At 38.6% G+C, this 19,136-nt stretch overlaps 1 protein-coding gene across 41 annotated transcripts in view; it reads left to right on the top strand.

Moving 5' to 3' along the window:
- TENM2 (teneurin transmembrane protein 2) overlaps nucleotides 1-19,136 on the top strand; it is a 1,465,234-nt gene that overhangs the window by 833,001 nt on the left and 613,097 nt on the right. Inside the window, exon 1 of one of the 41 annotated variants that reach the window (XM_083799326.1) lies at nucleotides 13,836-13,908. The exons of the other annotated variants lie outside the window; for them this stretch is intronic. The gene's annotated coding sequence lies outside the window, so the exon portion shown is untranslated. Of the gene's footprint in view, nucleotides 1-13,835; nucleotides 13,909-19,136 lie in introns of those variants that run through there. 41 annotated transcript variants of the gene reach the window in all.

Here is a 19,136-nt window from a genome sequence, read left to right as displayed (position 1 = left end):
TCCTCTAACCTTCAGTATTGTAACATGGGTTATGGTGTTACATTTTCCATTATAAGTGATTGTGTAGAGATTTCAGATAGTTAATACTGAAAAAGCATCTTCTCAAAAGTAGGTTTAATTCACACGTATTTTATATGTTATTGTCAAATTAATACCTATGCATTAATGACATCAAAAATAATTTTTGTATTTGGATGTTTTATGTTCCTAGAGTTTCACTATGTATCGTTCTCTGCATTAACCTTGTTGAAAGCAGTGAAATTGTTCTTAATAGTCTTCTTACTGCAGTGCATTATGTTAGGTAATTCATGTCTGTTTATTTTAGAGGAGTTGAACTACTAACTGTAGGTTGCTTTTCAGGCTGAAGTTGCTTGAGTACCTATGTGTATGGCAGTGTACCAGTGAACAGTCCTCAGCCTTGTAATTTTAGAATTCGTTGTCTTAATAGGATCAAATGTGTAATTACATACAGCTCAGTCTGCTGCCTTCACTCACGTTGAGCTGTAGTCTAGTCTAGGATTGATTATAGGGGAGGAAGGTGCAACACAGCATTAGGAGGGATAGCATGTTTGGGGCTCATTGTTTAAGAATTCAGCAGCACTGGGTAATGAAAAGTTACTTGTAACTGTTAGAATCAATCAAATTAGTCAAATATTGATAGCTTCACAGTAGTTTTAGTTTTCGTACTTATTAATGTTTTCAAAGAGAGCTCTGTTGTGCTGTTTTCGTAAACATGAGTACTAACTGCAGGATCACTTCTGGCAGTGTTTTCTTACACTTAGCATGTCTAGTAGCCACAGGCAGCAGGGTTAAGTGGGCTCACGTGGTTATGTTATGCATGTTATCTGTAGGATCGTGCCTGGTGCGCCTCACCATTAAGCGCACAAAGTTGGAATCCACACAAAGGTCTTTTAATTTATTAACTATAAAACTGCAGAGTCAGGCGCTTGGCGGTCTCTCGCAAAACAAGCACACCTCTGGCTTTAATCACCATGATTAAGCAAACTTGTGAATCTCTCTCTCTGACTACTTTTGATTGGCTGTTTTAGCTCGCCAAACTTTTCTCTACTGAATTGTGCATTACAGGGGACAATCATGGGGGTCTGGAATTGTCCTTTAGCTGATTTTCTCCTTGTTTTTTAGCTTTCATTCTTCATCTCCCTTGCTTCTGCTAGCTCAAGGCTACCAATCTGCCTGATTTCGTCAAGGTTTCCTTGTTTTCTTCAGCTTAAGCTACAGTTAGGTAGGTGGAACGTACTTGGGCCATGTTGCTGTAGCTTTGGCACATGCTTAACCATTTGGGTGGTCAGTATGCATAGGTAACATCTATGTCCTTTCTTTAAATTAACATGTTCCTTCTCTATATCAGTTTTTGACTTTAGCCTAATTGGATGTGTTCGCTTTGGTGGTTCTCTTCATTGGCAATGTAGTGCCAGTATAGGCTGAAATACAGTGAGTAGAAATGAGTGCATGGAAAAAGACATGAAAGGGCAGTACCTGGATGCTGTTCAGCATCTGAAGCTCAGAAAAGCGAGGAGCATTCAGATTTTTGCAGAATTTATTGCTGACTTATCAGTCTCTCTTCTGAAGACAAACCGAAGATGTTCAAGTCTTACAGTTGCCTCTCTACGGAGTTCATAAAGTTCGTTCAGAAAGGAAGGGAGAACCACTTTTGTCTACAGAGGCCATCATTTTGAAATATTTCTTTTCTACATCTTAAAATCCTGACTTGTCTAAAAAAGTTGTGTCCTTAACTGTGTTTATGCATCAGCACTTGCAGCATTAACTGTTCTAGCGTGTCTGTTCCAGTTCAGGAGACAGAAGTGGAGAGACTTGGAGAAACTACAGGTTGAATATCCAGACATCAGTCCTGGGAAGGATGCTGTGAATCTTTCAGAATACTGATTTCCACAGAAAAAAAAAAAACAATAGGGATGTAATTTTCAGTATGTGTAGCTTTACAGGAAATAAATCTTGTTGAGCAAGCTTATATTCAGTATTTAAAGAAGTTCAAAGGTTTGATTGATAAAGGTGGTGATGTAGCTGTAACATCTCTTTTAGGAAGACAGTCCTTAGCATTGCATGACATTCCAGTTTGAAAAATAGCACTAGCTTGTATCAGTGAAGCACAAATTAAAAGAACCGGACAGTTGACAAACCTAAAAAATAAGTCATAATAAGAGATAGCAGCTCCATAGGGCTCAGCGCTGTGCTTGACACACCATTTAGTGGTTGTGTCATTGATCTGAAGTACATAGAACTGTGATAAAATTTGCAAATGACAAAGATTACCAAAGTGATATATAAGGAGGACAGGGAGCCGCCATACAGAATTATCTATACTGATCTTGACTGTATTCTAAAATAATGTATTCTGATAAAGTCAGATACTAAGCGTTCTGACTAAGAAGTAAAGAAATAATAAGTGTAGCCAATAACAACTGGGAGAATTGAGTAACTTGGGGACTCAGGAAACGAAGAAGTCAGCACTGCTTTTCTGTCAATATGAGTAAGGACCCAAACAATCTTCACCTGTGCAGACAGAGAAATAGTGAGCAATGTATTGATCTGTGCTTTAGGACCAAAGGAATAAATGAATTATCCATCTCTCTGTATCTTTGCGTCAAGACGAGGAGTTCTGCCATAGTTCAACGTGAATTATTGGGCTCCAACCAGAAGTACTCAGATGCAATGTAACAGCAGGTTGGTGATCAGGAGGTCAGGCAGTATGCACAAGGATCACCCCTTGAGCTTGAACTGCATTTCTAGAAAATACGAAGTCGACTCACAAAACTGTTGGACAAACTTGTTTGAAAAGGCTGTTGTACTTCTTGCAGGAAATCACTTGTCCCTTTAATTAAGGTTGAAGATGTATTTTTAGGTTTAACTAAAATGTGCTTCTTCCCACTTGCTAAATTTAGACAAATTAAATTGTCAATTTTTACTGGCACAGTATCATGCTAGTCTAGAATGCTAGGGATATTTTTTGCTTGTTTTCCTTTTAAGTTTGAGGCAAAATGTGTATACAAATTAAAGGCTTCCCAAAATGAGATTTTTTTAAATTTTATTTTTAAACTGCTTTTGTGACTTGTGATGATAAGACGTTTTGGCCTAAAAATGAAGTTTATTTTTGGCATAGGGAGGGAACTTCTTTCAAGACATGGAAAGTATATGGAATATTACTACTTTAAGAGCAGATTTAGTGTTGAAACCTGAACACCTGTTGTCAGGCTTATATTAATCGTCTGTGAACTTGTAAGTAGGGTGACACAGTGCTGTGTTGTGGTGTTCATGTTTTGTTAAAGCAAAAAAAAAATAGCTGGTTCATGTTCACGGGGACTGAAATTCTGTCCTTTCCTGTTGTGGCAGCACTGGAAACATGAAGGCCCCTTCCAGTCTTTTCTAACGTTTTTTGGTGGTGGAAGTGCTCTGCAGTCCCTTCTGTTGAGTGCTGCATCTTTATCTTGCACTTTCTGTGCACCCCTGAGCTGTCAGTCCCCAAATGGAGCATTCTCACCACTTGGGACCCAGCAGTACCCCTTGAAGGACCAAGTCCCAGCCGGGTCCACCTCAGCTGCACTCACTGTCTTGTAAACGTAGAACCACCTTCTGAAGGGCGCAGACAGAGGATCTGTGTGTTTTCCCCTCTTTGACGGTTGTTTTTGCTGGTGTCCTTCAGGTTTATGATCCCTCACATTGCTCAGTAATCCCTAGTACTGGGGGGCATTTATGCACCCTAAGAAGAAGCTACCAACCTAAGTGTCCTTGCTTAGGGGCTACGGTTTCTCCTGTGGTCACTGAAATATTTCAATAATGATTCAGAGTTGGATGAAGGTTAAGGAAATATTCTCTAGAAATTTTGCAGGGACTTTAAGTGCCTTATGTCTTGTCCTATTTTTAAACTCCTACTAGTTGTGTTACCATTATATGCACTATGTAAAGTTTTCTATTAAAGTAGGGGTTATATTTTTAGATACAAAGATAAAATGCTCTCATCTCAGACTTGAATTTTTTTGTAGTCACTGAATAAAGCAAAATTAAAGGCTGTTGCATTCACCTTTTTGCATATTTGCTTTGTTGTTTTATTTTGAAGTGCAGCCTGGATTTTTGATTTCCAGCCCTGCCAAAATTTTAATTTCTTTTTAAAGTTCAATTGCAGTGTTCTTTCAATTCACCTTCCAAAAAAAGTTTAGTTTTATTTCAGTTCTTCAGAGAGTGTTTGTGTGTGGGGGTTTGTGGAGGGAGGGAGGGAGCAGCAGGGTGGGGAGAGATGTGCTCTATTTTTTTTGAGCGTTAATTTTAGCCTTCGGTATAAGCAAATCTCCTGTAAATGTGATGAGTTGCACCACTGTGCAAAACAAAGCGGTGTCTGTGTATTGCAAGACTACTAGGAGAGCATGGGTGTCCTGCTGCCGAAAACCACAGGAGGAGGATTGCAGAGGTCGGTGCCTTTAAGTTATCTCCAGTAAGTAATAATACATGCATTGTTTTCTACAGAATGCTTGGGTGCACAAAAAAGTATTGGAAACCGTAAAAGTAAGATAACAAATAGACAATGAGATTGGCATTATGTTCAGAGGAATAGCAAAAAATAAATTCCCCCCAGGAAAACTGGAGTGGCACGGTGAGAGATTGTGTAACAGCCATGGAAAAGCCGAGCCAAGCAAGTATTTTCTGCTCTCACAGAATAAGGCTCTACAGAGCTTTTATCTGGATTCAGGCTCAGGCAGATGATTCTGCTGACTCACTTGGTAGTCATATCATGTGAGGCCTGCTAATATTAACCTAGACATGTAAAAATACTTGAGTTTTTTCTTTAAGGTGGGGAAACACGGGAGCACCAAGTTCAGAATCAAGGTGTAGATGAATGACTTATGGGGTGGGAGAGGCCAGGGGAATGCTCTTGGCCCTTCTGTGTGAGTTGGGGCAAAAAGAGACAACGTCTTGGAAAAAGGAAAGTGAGAAGGATGTCATTGGGAAGAGAGTTTTCATGTTATTCCAGTAAACAGCACCGAGTAAATAGTGCTTGGAGTGCTTGTGCCTAACATAGCATTGTGGAGTTGTTTGGAGTCTAGTGTGAGAGCAGACTGAGAAATTTTTGAAATTTACACCCAAGCCTAGAGTGTTTGAAAGACAAGTACACCTGAACGTATGAACATAAAACACGCAGTGTGAGTAATAGGAAGAAACTTTGTTCTACATGTGGAGACCCCTGATGAAAGAAGCAAATGAGCTTGCACATAAGAGCTGTACAGCTGCAGCACGTGTGCCGAGCTGCAGTCCTAACCAGTGAACTGTCTCTTATTTCAGAGTTTACATAATGCTTGAAAGGCTTAGCACAATATTTCACTCATGACCACTTGAAAATCAGAAATAAAGCAGAAACAAACAAAACAGTGATTCACACCCAATGCTGTTGTATTTACTGTTGCAGAAATATGTGGTTGAATGCAGAGCGGAACATAGCTCCGCGCTAGCACACAGCTGCCTTCGTGTTCCTCTGCTCCCACATCAAGGGGGTGGGGAAATTAACTTGAATCTTGGAATTAGTACCATTGAATTCAAGTTATAATGATTTTGAAAAGAATTAATAAATCATACGTTTTTCCACTGATTAAAGCCAAATAATGAATTAGTATCAGTGGGAAACAATATGTAGATGTTATTGATATAGTACCTTTTTTTTTTTTTATTAACTAAAGACTTCTTAGCAGAAAAATAGGATTTCTGTGAAATACCATACCTCACACGAGGAGGGCTGATGCTTTGTAGCAGGCTGAGCTCTTGGCCAGATATGCTTATAACTGAACAGGTTTGGTCTCAGATGAATCTTGTCAAAACTGGAAAACACCATTTTAATGCAAATCATTGCAAGAATTAAGGGAAAAAAGCGTAATTATTATCCTCAGTTTTGAAATAATTTTATGAAGACTATAGAAGACCCAGTCTCTGTGTGATTCCCTTCCAAACGAAGGGGTAACCGTGACCTGCCATCTCACCCCCTGCTGCGCTTGTGTCCCCCCCTCAAGCCTTCGCAATGGCATGAAGCCCTTGTGCTGACCGCGGGCGTTGGGCAGTTCCACCGATGCCCACAGTGTAGGGTCCCCTCATTCTCTGCACCCACCACAGCCTGTTCACCTGTCTGCAGGAGGGCTGCCGCTGCTCTGCTGGGATTCAGGGTGCACTGGACTGACAGTGATGGCGCGAGACCCTCTATTGGAGGTAAGGGTTTTAAGGGCAGTGAGTTGCCAGCAAAAGCAAGTAACGTTTGCAGTATTCAGAGACATACAATGTTATCTAACATTGCAACCTCCAGCCAAGCAGAAATGATAGAATCATATAAAAATAGGACTGGAGATGATTTTAAGAGGGACTCTGGTTCACTTCTTGCCTCAGGACAGGATACATTCTCCTTAATATCATTCGTATCAAGTATTTGGCTATCCTATTTTTAATGGCCTCGAATAATCTATGAAGTCTCTATCCCACCTATCCAAGTGTTTTTCTGTTTTTATCATTTAAAATTATTTCCTAATCTCAACCTCAACTTTTGTGCAGTTGGATTTCCTACTGTTGCTATTTAACAGCCACCTGAATATGAATAGAACTCGTCCTTTCTGTCTTACTTGTGTGGTACATGCAGTTGAAGATGGGTTATCTTGTCCCATCCCTTTCCACTACCATTTCAAGTCCTCTTGAGGTGAAATAATCTTGATTTTTCTCCATCTGGTTTTCTGTAAGTCATGCTTGTTCTGATTATCCTTGTGGACCTTGTATCCTTCTGGCCTTTGTCTGGCTTCCCACATTCTTGAAGTGCAATGCCACAAACTAGGTGCAGAACTGCAACTGAGTGGAGTTGAAAGCCTTATTTCATTCTGTTTTCTTGTTTATACAGCCCTATATAAATAAAAACATAATATATGAGAGAGCAAGGAACAGCATGGTATCATTGATTCACATGCAGCTTGTGATCTACCACAGCCAACAGCATTTTTACTGCAGAATAGCTTGTTCCTCATCTGTCTGTGTGCAGTTGGGTATTTTTGCATGAATGAAGATGCTTGCACTTGTTCTCACTGTACTGATTGTTTTATTTTTTTTTTCCAGAAACATTTGGCCCATATCTCAAACAAAATTTTAATTTGAATCCTGCCTGGTAACAATCTGCTTTCACATCTTTATGTTGTATCAAAATTTGAATACTCTAAATACTCTAAATTTTAGACTGTAGAATCATAGTGTAATTTAGTTTGGGAAGGGACCTTGGGAGGTAATTTGGTCCAAACCCCTGCTTCAGCTTCTTAATTAAGGTGTTTCATTGTACCAGATCCTGCACATGTCCCTGTGGAACTCAACACAATACATACGTGTATTTTGACTGTGAGACCCTTATTGTATTCTGGAATGGAGTATTCTGGAAATAGCTTTCTCCCTTTAGGCTTGCATTTGTAAGTAGACAGAGCTTCACTAGGTTGGTCAGCTTGTCACTTCTATTGCCAGATAGCAGGTCAAATTGTGAGATCCTGCTACTTGAATTCAGAAGTAAACAGAAGGTTAAAGTAACCTGTGCAAGAAGTAAGTATTTTATAAATGTAGGTTATTAATTTGACTTTGCCTTAGAGCAGAACCTCGTTGGTAGTTAACACGTTCTTAGGGCATGCTCTTACTTTTTGAGACATAAAGCAATTTCAGCTGCATCTACCACTAAGCTGGGAGAAGCCAGTTCTTTTCAGGGAAAACAAACAAAAAAACCACACACACCCCAAAACAAACAAAAAAACTATTGGTAACAGTTATTGCTATACATCCCTACTGTGTGGTGGAATACATCTGGGGAAAGATGCACATCCTTTTTTTGACCAAATGCCTATTAGTTGAGAGTTGCCTGATTTCCTCTGGGTTTGGCCTTTGGCAGGTTGATCCATGCTCTTCAGGATGTGTGTGAAAGAAGGCAGGGAGAAGCAGAGCTGTGATTACATGTGCTTCAGCTTGAGCTGCGAGTATGCAGCTTTCTTACTGCAGGAATAATTATCCAAAATAGTTAATAATTCGAGAAGATACTTGGCTGGGTGTGCTGTGACTGAGTCAGAGCCTAATCCAGGATTTGGTTCTGAGGCTGTAGGAGAGTGAGAGATGGATTTTGAAGGTGGCATTGGGCTAGATAACCAAACTCTTTTCCAATCAGGATTCAGGTTTGTTTAACATAGACCAAGTGTTTTAGAGCTGTTTAATGGATTATGCCAATGTTCATTGCTGTATTCTTTGCACAAAATGTGCTGTGTGCTAAGCATGCAAAAGGCGCTTAATGACAAGATCTAATTTTTTTTAATTTAATTTTTTAATATAATGTGATTCATCTTTAGTATTCTCTAGTTTAATTAAAGGTTGAAAATCTGCAACAGAATACCAAATTGTAACATCATTGTACAATTCCATAATTTTGTGGCAGCTTAAAAAGCATCTTCAGGTATTTCTTTTAAGTGGGGGATTTGGATGAGTCTGGTGACCCTGTACTTTCCCATGGTTAGATCTGCAGTGCTCCTGGTTTTCTCAGGCCAAATTCCCTGGTAACAGGGCTGTCTTAGTGTCCTATGTATGAGCCCGATGAACTTGTTGGAAAACCTTTAAAGTACCTTGGAAAGTTTTGGGTTGGGTCCAAAAAGCACAGCCGTTAATCAGGTAAGTTGCTGTGTGTTCAGAACAAATGGATGTTTTTCTTTTCTGGAAACTTGGTAAATTCTAGTTCTGGCAAGGTGATAAATGCTGCCTCTGAATAAGTATGACGTTACCAGGTGATTTCACTGTGAAACAGGGACTTCAGGACCTTTATCAGTAATGCCTATGGGTGTAGCAGAGCTCATTAGTGAAGGGTTGTGGGGTTGGGGATCAATGCGCAGAAAAAAGAGGTTAAGTGCTGTAGTGCTAATAATTGTCTTTTCAGCCTGTTTCTTTCCTTGAAAGACTGTTCTGAGAAACTTAGTTTTGTCGTGCATGCAGTGCTGTGTTCTAGCGTGGTCTTTTCAGGAGATTTTTTTCTGAAAAATTCAGTATTTCAATATTAGCAAGAGGAGGTCATCAGTCCTTGTAAATGAGAAGTTTTGTAATGGATGAGTGTAAAAGAGCAGGACATATTTATTTATTTTATTAATGTTAGAGATAGCAGTGTTTATCGTTCAGCCAACCAGAGAGCCCTTCTGCAGACATCGTAGCAAAAAAGCCCTAATAGTATTTTTAAAGCAGATTAGAAATAATCTTTCTGCATGACCTTCCTGAGGTGACCTCCTGGTATGTTGCCTTTTTTTTTTTTTTTTTTTTGGTGGGGGGGGAGGTGGAAGGAGGCAGCACTGCATCATCAGAGCAGTGTTTTGCTGTTTAATATGGTTTATGTGGGCTGGCATTGTGTCTTTATCTATACTTCATCACCAGAGAGAAGACAGTAGGTATGCTGTACAAAGTCTGCCTGCTTTGTGTAAAACACGTTTGGAGAGCAATGTCATTTGGATAATGATATGCTCAATGACACTGCAGCAGGCAGAAAGCAAAAGAGAAAAATACAACACAGAGAGTCCTAAAAACTTCTTTTACTTTAATTTAATAAGAACTCAATGTGTAATTATTTTGTATGATTCCCTTGTTTACCAAGTAATTATAGCTTTTAAATCTGTTTGGGTTAGCATTTAGTTTCTCTCCATCCAAGGGGATCATAATATTGATGGAATATGTATTAGCCTGTTCTTGTGAGGAAAAGTAATTAAAAATATATCTTTATTATTCTCGGTATGATAGTAACCTATAATAAATTTTGAAATGAGCTGTTCTAACAAAATATCCAAGTAATGTGCTTCTCTTCCTTTGCATATAGAAAACAAAGTCAAACCTGCTTAATTTTACAAGGTTTTAATTAAATTAAGGGCTTCTAAAATTACATAAATTATGAAAGTGAAGCATGAGCAGTTTAGTTGGTATTGGAGGAAAAAAAAATGACTCGACACCAAAATTTTAAACAGTAACATTAAAGTGGCCTTCAACAATAACTTGAGGATTAGAACTGTGGATATCAAGAATTAAAGGGTTTTAAAGGAATAATCTTTCTGTTTTGGTTATTACAAGCTAGTACTGATATATTTGACCTAAAGGAAAAGCTTTTGCCTTTAGCTGTGTACCATCTAATAGCTTTTATTGTTGTTCCCATTATAAAGCGAATGTCTGTAAATGAGTGCTTGAATGTTTGCTTTTTTCTTATTTGGCCGTAATAACATTGGGAGATAAATACAGAAAAGTAATTATTATTCCAACTTAATAGAACAAGCCTGTTTTTAATGTACACACTTTATAGAATTCAGAAGATGAAGATTTATATCCTGAAATGCTGATTGCTGTAAACTGTCTTTTGAGGCTTCAAGCACCATATATGTAGAGAAACCAGGAAGCTACCTAATTGTGTTCTAACTTACGTTGTAAGTAGTTGAAAGGACAAGGTAGATTCATAGGTAGTCTTATCTTTCTAAGCTCCTACAACATATGGAAACTTTAAATTTTTAATATTGTTTATATTACACTTGCTTAAGTGAAGTGTTTTATAATGGCACATGTGCAAACTGTACATGTACACATACAGGCATGCAGTAGGAGAAAATTTGAAATAAAAATTTTGATTTTTTTTATAGACTAGAAAAATACATGAGGTCAGTTTCTGGCCATTAAATCTGAGCAACAGTTCAAGACCAGTTACAATTCTGAATATTACGGGGGAGGAAAGTATATGTTGTATTACAGAAGTCATGATAAATTGCCAATTTCTTTTTTTTTTTTTTTACAAATTCTATGATACTTCTAAGTTTAAAGTTTTTTTATTAAAAAAATTCATTAATATAGTTACTACCTTTATGAATGTGTTTTTATAAAATAGACACACAAATGTTTAAGGAAAGTATTTTGTTGTATGAAAAACGTACTGAATTAAGTGTATTCCAGAAGCACTTTTTTCAATTTTAATATTTTTTGAAAAACTATAGAATATTGGAAAATCACTTTAGTATCTCGTATTTCAAATATTTTTAATTTGTAAAGCTCTGGAAATAGGAAAAAAAAATTACTAAGTGCCATTATACAAGTCTTCCTCTATTTTCCTTGCTCTTCTCCCAAATGTACGTTTAAATGTCATTGTTGATACCTACTTTCTGTACTTGGCTTTCCAAAAAAAAATTGTCAAATATTTTCTGTGTTTTGCTCATTAGTCAGGAGGCATACATGGAAATGTAAGGTTTGTTTAAATGTTATCTAAAATAAGGACAGTTTTAGTGTAAACCTGATCCAATGTCATGTTTATTCATTTATTTCTAGATGAAGAAAAAACAGCTTGATTTTTCTTGAGGCCAGTTTGGACTGGTTGTTCTCAAAAAATGAATTAACCTTGTTTGCTCATTGAAAACAATCCTATGCTTCAAGTCTTCTGTTAGGTTACGTGTTGTTACGCACATGCGTTTAGAAACGTCCAGCAGGTCCCAGCCACAACCAGCCAGCGCTGGGCTCCGCTCTGCCAGCAGCCGGACTAGAGACTTTGAGTGGGTGCATAATTGAGCTTTTGTGTTGATTTTTTTTATTATTGTTATTTTGTAAAAGGCATTTTTGTTTTGTTTTTGCTTTCCATCAAGAAGGGTTGGTGGTGATGGAACAAAAATAACGTGAATGTCATAAGAAGTAATGCAGTTAATTGGTTTTTCCAGTGAAGCAGTAGTTAAAAGGCATTCCTCACTTGTTCTTTTTTTTTTTTTCTTGGGGGGAGGCAGGAGAGACACAGGCGCTTAATTGATACCTTTTCTGATTGTGCAGTATCCAGAGAAGAGGAGTGCTCATGAACTATTCTGCTTGCTCTGTGGCTTCCCTACCCCATAATGATATTCTGGCAGTGAAGGGGTTGAAATATCAACCTTGTATCTGAAGACAAATTTACATTTCACTCCAAACACCGTAATTTAATGAAGGTTTTATACTGTTGTGGGTACTTAATTATGCTAGAGACAGAGCTAAATTTAATATTGTTCCACATGCAGGGAAGATTTACTAGTAGCTTATTTTCAGAAGTCCTCTAAAAGGCTATTGCTTATGCAGTCTACTCTTGCTATTTTTAAAAACAGATTGGAATAACCCATTACCTTTCATAAATAAAATTTCATTTTTATTGCTCAGTGAAGATAATGTATGTGTTTTAGTTTACCGGTTTTTGAGAAGCAGGTGTCTGGATTAGTTGGCTTTGCAGCAATGATCAATGAAACATTTATTGCCCTTAATAGTTAAACCTTGACGATCTACATGTGAATAAATGTAATCATTCAGGACATGTAATGCTCTACATGCTGATATTGGATATAAAACAAGACCACAATTTAAAAATTATTATAGACTGCACCTGTTGTATCTCCTGTAACAGTGCTACTCTTGCACAGAAATTTGCATTTTCAATCTTAACCTACCATGTTCTTGGTAGTAAATTAGACTATACCACTTTGAGACACTGCTTTCTCAGTTTTGAGGCACTGCACCATCTACGTGTGTACAGCATTATGAGTCGGTGGGGTGGGAGATGGGGTGCCTGTTATTGTTAGGGGACTGAGGATCACTGTGCTGGGAGTATTCCAAGAGACTGAGACACCATTTCAGTTTTCCATTCAGGAAATTTCTTAAAACAACCATGTGTTTACAGCTATTGGGCAATCTATCTGGTGGCAATGAGAAGCAGTCAGTAACTACAAATATTGGTCAAGCAATGCTGTGTTGGCTGTGGTGATTGCTGAAGTCGAAATGTCCATGCTCAGGAACTTGTTGATGAGGAGCTGGAAGTAAAGGGTTTGTCACTGCACTACCACAGCTTTCACTGCTTGGCATATGTTTCTTCTGGGGCTCAGGACCAGTCTGTCTCTTTCCATGGGTCAGAATCAGTCTGTTCTGGCTTCCTGTGCTGAATTCAGCCCCCAAATACTGGTCGGATCCACCTGCTGCAGATGAGTATTGCCTGCTCGCAGATGGAGTCTCAGTCACTGGAGTCCTTCAGCTAGTTGCAGACTGGGTGCTGTTGTCAGTGGTTTCGTTTTCATCCTCCTGTGTCAAGGTTATTTTACTTCCTGCACTAAATGAGGCACTCTCGAGGTACATCTGGGGCCAAGGCAAATAAATGAGTTAGAATGTGCTATGAAGACACACATTAAATATATACATGGCAGTGCTATGAAAATATAAACTGGAGTTCTGCAGATGTATTCATTAGTGGCATTTATTGTTGATGTCATGGATAATGTAACTGAGAACTCAGTGAAACAAAACATTGATGTGGTTAATATCAGAAGTTAATAATTTTATCTTAAATTAAAAATAACTTTCTGTCTAGTCCATCTAGGTACTATATGGGCTTGTTTGTTGTTTTCTTCTGTGCCCCTTGACCATTGCTGCTCTGCTTGCCAGACAGGGAGATGTCTTGATGATTTGTTTTCCTCTGTTCAACTGGAGTTGAAAGAACCAAGTATTTCTGCAGTTCAGACTTTTTCTTTCTAATAGAACCTTTCAAAACAAATCTGCTGCCCTTCTGGGGGGAATTTTTTTGATTAAAAGCGATCATCTTGTTTAAATGTGTGACAGGTTCATGCCTGATAGCTTTTTTAGTAGTAATTTCTTATCACTGAGGACCTAAATATGAAAGTTCCTGAGTCTTGGATGTCCTGTTTCTTGTCACCGGGTAAGAGAATTAGACTGAGTGACTTCAGCTGGGGAAACATCTGCTGTAGTTGTGAGCTGATTGCTAGCTTTTGGCTGTGCTCAGCTTTAAATCATTCTGTACTTAGAAGAATCTGGTCTGGTTATTTTCTAATTGAAATCCTGACATAGGCACCAAGTCATAAAGCAGTTGTTTAAAAGGTGAGAAAACTTTCTAGCGATTTCATACATATTTCATTGTTATTTAAGCAGTTTATAGTTGGGGGATTTCTTGGTAGCTGGTGTCTTTCAGCACAGCACAATTTGGAGGGGTGTTCCTTCGGCTGCAGTGAGAATCCCCATTTGGTACACCAGGGGAGGTGCAATCTTACTTGGGCTGCATGCCCCCTGCTTCAAAATATATTTAATTTTGATCCTCTACCAAGCGGGGGAGCGAACAAGTTCTCTACTAAATGTTTGTCTGTTGCTCCAAAACAAAAGTATATGCTATGTGTTGCAATTAAAAGAAGCCCTGTAGCAAAATGTGTTAGTCACAGGCAGAGGCCAAGCGTATCATTATCCTGTAGGAACAGCAGTCAGGATAATGAACGGCTAAGGACAGTGGACAATGGAAAGTGAAGCATGTCATGTCGGCACGCTGTCAATGGAGTCTGAGCATGCTTTGCATTAGCAAGTGCTGTGAAATTGCAGGGATGTGCCTGATCTGTGGAGAAAGGGTAGAAGGTTGCCTAATGGCATGTAGTAATTTTAAGACAGATTTAATGCTTTTGCCGTAATAACCAAAAGACTTAAGAAAACAGCTTCGGTGTTTAATTCGTTCCTTGCTTTGAGACAAACTGAAGTTGTTTCCAGGCTTCCAGAGCATTTTACTTTGAAACAAAAGAAATTAAAATACAGAGGGGACTTAGTCTGGTATACTTTTCTTTCCTGTAAAGTATATCCCTTATGTAAACAGCTTAGGTGAGAAGCGTGTTATATTGGAGTTGGGACTTCAAAAATTACACTGGAGAAGTGGCAAATCTCAAAAACAATATTATGTGCATGATCTTCCTTGTAAGTACTGAGCTCAGGATTCTGACTGTCGCAGCTGTTAAGCATCCTTCTGAAATTAGAACTGCAGAGCCAGCGTACCACTAGCGGGTGAAGAAAAGATAGCAGCACTTAGAGGAAATGTTGCACATAACAAAGCTGGTGAATTGGGAAGAAAGAGAAAGGTGGTCAGCAGGTTGAAGGGGAGAGTAGCAAAGTGCTTATTTTGCAAGCCAAGAGGACATGTTATTTACTAAACATGCATGTTATCTACAAATCTGGGAAAACAGGGAAAAATAGAAATGAGTATGTATTTTAACAGGTCACTAAAAAGGCAACTGGAGGTGCTGAGACAATACCTATTTTAAAACTGTGATTTTTATATTAATGTTGTTGTTCAGATTGCTGGCGCATGTAGCATGTTTATCTGCTTGCCACTTATCTAAAGTAGTGTAGTCTTGCAAACAATAACAGCATATTGCTCTCAAGTTTCTAGCTGTTGTAAAAATGTGCTTAAGCATTACTACAGTTGAAAACAGAAAACAAAATAACTGTGAGATGTATTTTCTGTTCTGTTTAGTGGAAGCAGAAAGGAAAATAACTTCACCTATACTTCCTTGAATGTATCCTACTTGAATATAGAACAATATGGTACACAATAGGTTCTTAGGAAAGTGGCATTTGAGAGTGCCACCTATTGCTAGAAAAGTAGAAATGAAATGAGTATTTTTACACGTCTAAATGAAGCAGAAAAATGAATGGTACCTGTTCATCTTTAAATCCTTTCAAGGTCATTTTTGCTTTGTAAAGTTGACGTTGTTTTATGGCTATTTTATGGCTGACTTCATTGTCCTTGCTAAGTTCAGGGCTACATTAGAAAAATACTGGATTTATCATGCAGTAACACCAGAGATGTTACAGTAGGCTTCTGTTCATGAAGACTTGTGACTGGTGGCACATGACTGAATGCCAGTGGCTATGTTTTGGCTAAACTTATTAAGTCTGAGTAAATTTAAAGTAGTGAAGGCCAAGATGTAATGATCTGGATGTATCTTAATACTTAGTATCCTTCAGCAATTCTTCAGTTGGCAAGCATCGTTTCTCCAGCTGCCCTTTGAAGAATGATACTTGTTCTATTATAGAAGTCTAATGCTATTGGTAAGAAAAATAAAATATTTACAGGGGCAGCCTGTGATCAGCTTCAAGTTTTAATTGTGGTTCTTAGCATTACCAAGTTTGCAAGGTGGGGATCAGGCTCTTCTCCCAAGCACCAAGTGATAAGATGAGGGGAAGTGACCTCAAGCTGCACCAGTGGAGGTTTAGGTTGGACATGAGGTGAAATTTCTTTACTGAAAGAGTTGTTAGGCATTGGAGTAGGCTGCCCAGGGAAGTGGTTGAGTCACCATCCCTGCACGTCTTCAAGAAACAAGTAGATGTAGAACTTAGTAGCATGGTTTACAGGTGGACTTTAGTATTAGGTTGAAGGTTGGACCAGATGATCTTAGAGGTCTTTTCCAACCTGAATGATTTTATGATTCTGTGATTACTGATCCTTCTTAGTACCTCAGTCCTGTTGTTCATCTGTACTAGAGAAGCACGCCACCTTGAAAAAAGGCACATTTTTGACTTGTAACCTTTAATGGATTAAATTTCTTCTTCTGTATGTTTTCTTCACGAAGGGTGACAAAGATGACAAATTAAGAGTGGGAAAAGATGGAGCAGATTTGAAGTAACCTGCTCTTTCGCAGGCCCAGGTGGGTATCTCTCAGGAGTTGGTTGCTGCTTCAAATAACAAATATTCTTGGGCTGGAACTGTCCTCCTTCCCAAAGGCAGCCAGATCTTCTGTTACTGCTGCTGAGCTGCAGAAACGGATTGCTGCAAAGCCGAAGGGAATCAAGGGAAGCAGCTCTGCAGTCCACAGGCATCTGTGGATTCAGAGAAGATTCAGAAGGAGAAATAAAGGATGACCTAAATATCTCCTGATCATAGACATGATGTGGAGAAATCTGACTTGATAGTCCTAGTTAAGTTCAAGGCTGAAATCTAATTTAGCCAACTGGAAAGTCCTTCTTGATTTGTTTAATTCTTTCCTTTCAAGTGATGTCTAATTTCCTTCCCAGTAGCATCTTTGACTCAAATTCAGAGGTCACGTGTATTCTTTATGTTTTTCTCCACTAATCCAAGATATACTTTCTTCTCCAAAATCTGTCTTAACTCTTTTTTCTGTGCATTTCTGTTTTTCTCCTTTTTTTTCATTCTCAGTGCTGCAAGAACCAGAAGCAGCCTAAAGCCTTTAGCAGCTACATTTTGAAATATGGAGAAGGGGAAGGATGTAGCTGCTTAATGATTTACTTTACTTCACCAAATTGATTTTGTATGATCTCTCTCCTTGAATCTCACTACTGAACCTCTTCTGCAGTTTCTGTGTATGTTCCTATAAATTCATCTTCTCTGTGTTTGTTGCTACCTGCTCTCTTGGTGTTCTTCAGCACTGGTCCACCTATTTCAGTGTTTTCTTGCTCATTCGTCTGCCTGTCACCTTTGCACAGTGTGTTTAGAGCAGCTGAGCAATGCCAACAAATTTTCAACCCCTGGTGCAAAGTTTAAATCTCCCTTAGAATTTCCCCTCGTGCAGATCCTGTTGCTGTAAACTGCTCCTATTTATCACATTCTTTTCTCTAATGTGCATCTACAAGTCTGCATATAGTTAGATTAGGAGCTCCACGTGGCAGGGTTCTGGGTGGCGTAAAATATCTTGTGAGAAATGTTGGAAAAATGAGAAATTAAAGATGAGAGGTGCATTAGCAGTGCTAATGGACAGCCTCCTTTTTAGTGGAAACTTTAATGTATTCCAGAAAAGGACACAAGATCTAGCAAAAGGAAAATAATTTCCAGTGGTTAAATTATGTGTCTCTGTAGTACTCTGTATGCCCTCTTCTAATGAAGTTTCATGTTAAAAAGAACAAAACAAAAAAAAATTACAAAATGTATGAGAAAAGCCATCTGGAATCATGTCCTTATGGGTGAGCAGTGGGGCCAGCAGGTGGCACTTGAGCTTGAAAATGCAAATGGTGCTGAAAGCTGTAGGCTAAGCCCCCCTTAAAATGGATATCTTTGTTTAAAAATGGAGTAATTAAAAAAAAAAAAATTAATGAAAGTTGTTTTGTCAAGTGGCATTTGCATTGGTATTTCGTTGGCATTCTCTTCTACGAACTGCGTACCTGTGGCTAAACACCGCTGTATCATGGAAAAATATGGGAATTATAGGAGGACAAACTGCTCTCAATTTAGTTTTAGGTGTGACTTTACTGAAAGAAATTGTGCCTTCGTATTGTGACTTTGCATTGTCTAAACGTGAACATAATTGCTTATATTAAAGCCCTCCTTTAGAAACTTTTTCCCCAAAGTGAGTGCTTCTGATTTCTTTTTCGTTACGATTTGATTTATTCATCTAATTAAAAAGTAGCTGAAATTGGAGAACACTGTAACCTGTTAATTGTTTTTTTTGGTGAATGGTGGTGTAAATGACTTAACACCAAATAGTATTCTGTTTCCCCTTTCAATCCAGTGCTGATACTATCTTATAATCATACGTTAGTATTGTATTACATCTGCCATTAATGCATTTAACAGCAGATGGCCAATTTTATGAAGATAGGGAGGGCTGCGTGCTCTTCCTTTTGCCCTGGTGTAAATCAGAAGTCACTGCCTTGAAATGAAAAGATGGGTTCTTGCGTAAGAACTTACTGGTGTAAATTAGGAAAGTCAAGCCTGATATGTGGTGATGTACCAAATTATATTACAGGATATTTAAATTCTGTCTCCCACTGTGAACAGCAGGATACCATTTTTATCCTTCCTGTTGCATGCAGAATCACTTTTGCATTTATAAATTGAGCCTGAACGGAGTGCTCTCAGTATTGGCTGTTCCTCTTTTACTCTACACACAGAATATATTAAGACACCTGTTCATTCTTGTAAGGCAAACAACAAACCAACCAAAATACTTTCCTGTAAACAAATTGTTCTGTGATTAGTGGAACTAATGAAGCTTCACTGCCTACAGATTTCTGTCCTTCATCCCTGATCCCCTCAGCATCCCTCCCACCAGAAGGATTACCTGCTTCTCTCTGCTAATATTCCCTGTGATCTTTCCCTTGTCCTTTTTCCCCTATAATAACTCCAGCTCCTGTCTTTCTCTATCCTTTAAACCTTCCTGCAATACCTTTGGTTCTTCCTGCCCCTTATAACCACCAGCAACACGTGCCTGGCTCTGGGTGACACAGGCTGGCTGTCAGCTAATAGCTAGAAGCCTCATGTTTCTTTTAGCAGAGGTGATGCGAAGTTGAGTGTCTTATTTTACTATCAGACTGATTTTTCTCAGGGCTCTGGGGGTTTT

The sequence above is a fragment of the Anser anser genome (assembly GCF_964211835.1).
Source record: "Anser anser genome assembly, chromosome: 14".
Taxonomy (NCBI): Eukaryota; Metazoa; Chordata; class Aves; order Anseriformes; family Anatidae; genus Anser; species Anser anser.
The sequence above is the reverse complement of the archived record's forward strand: the minus strand, read 5'-3'. Positions and strand labels throughout refer to the sequence as shown.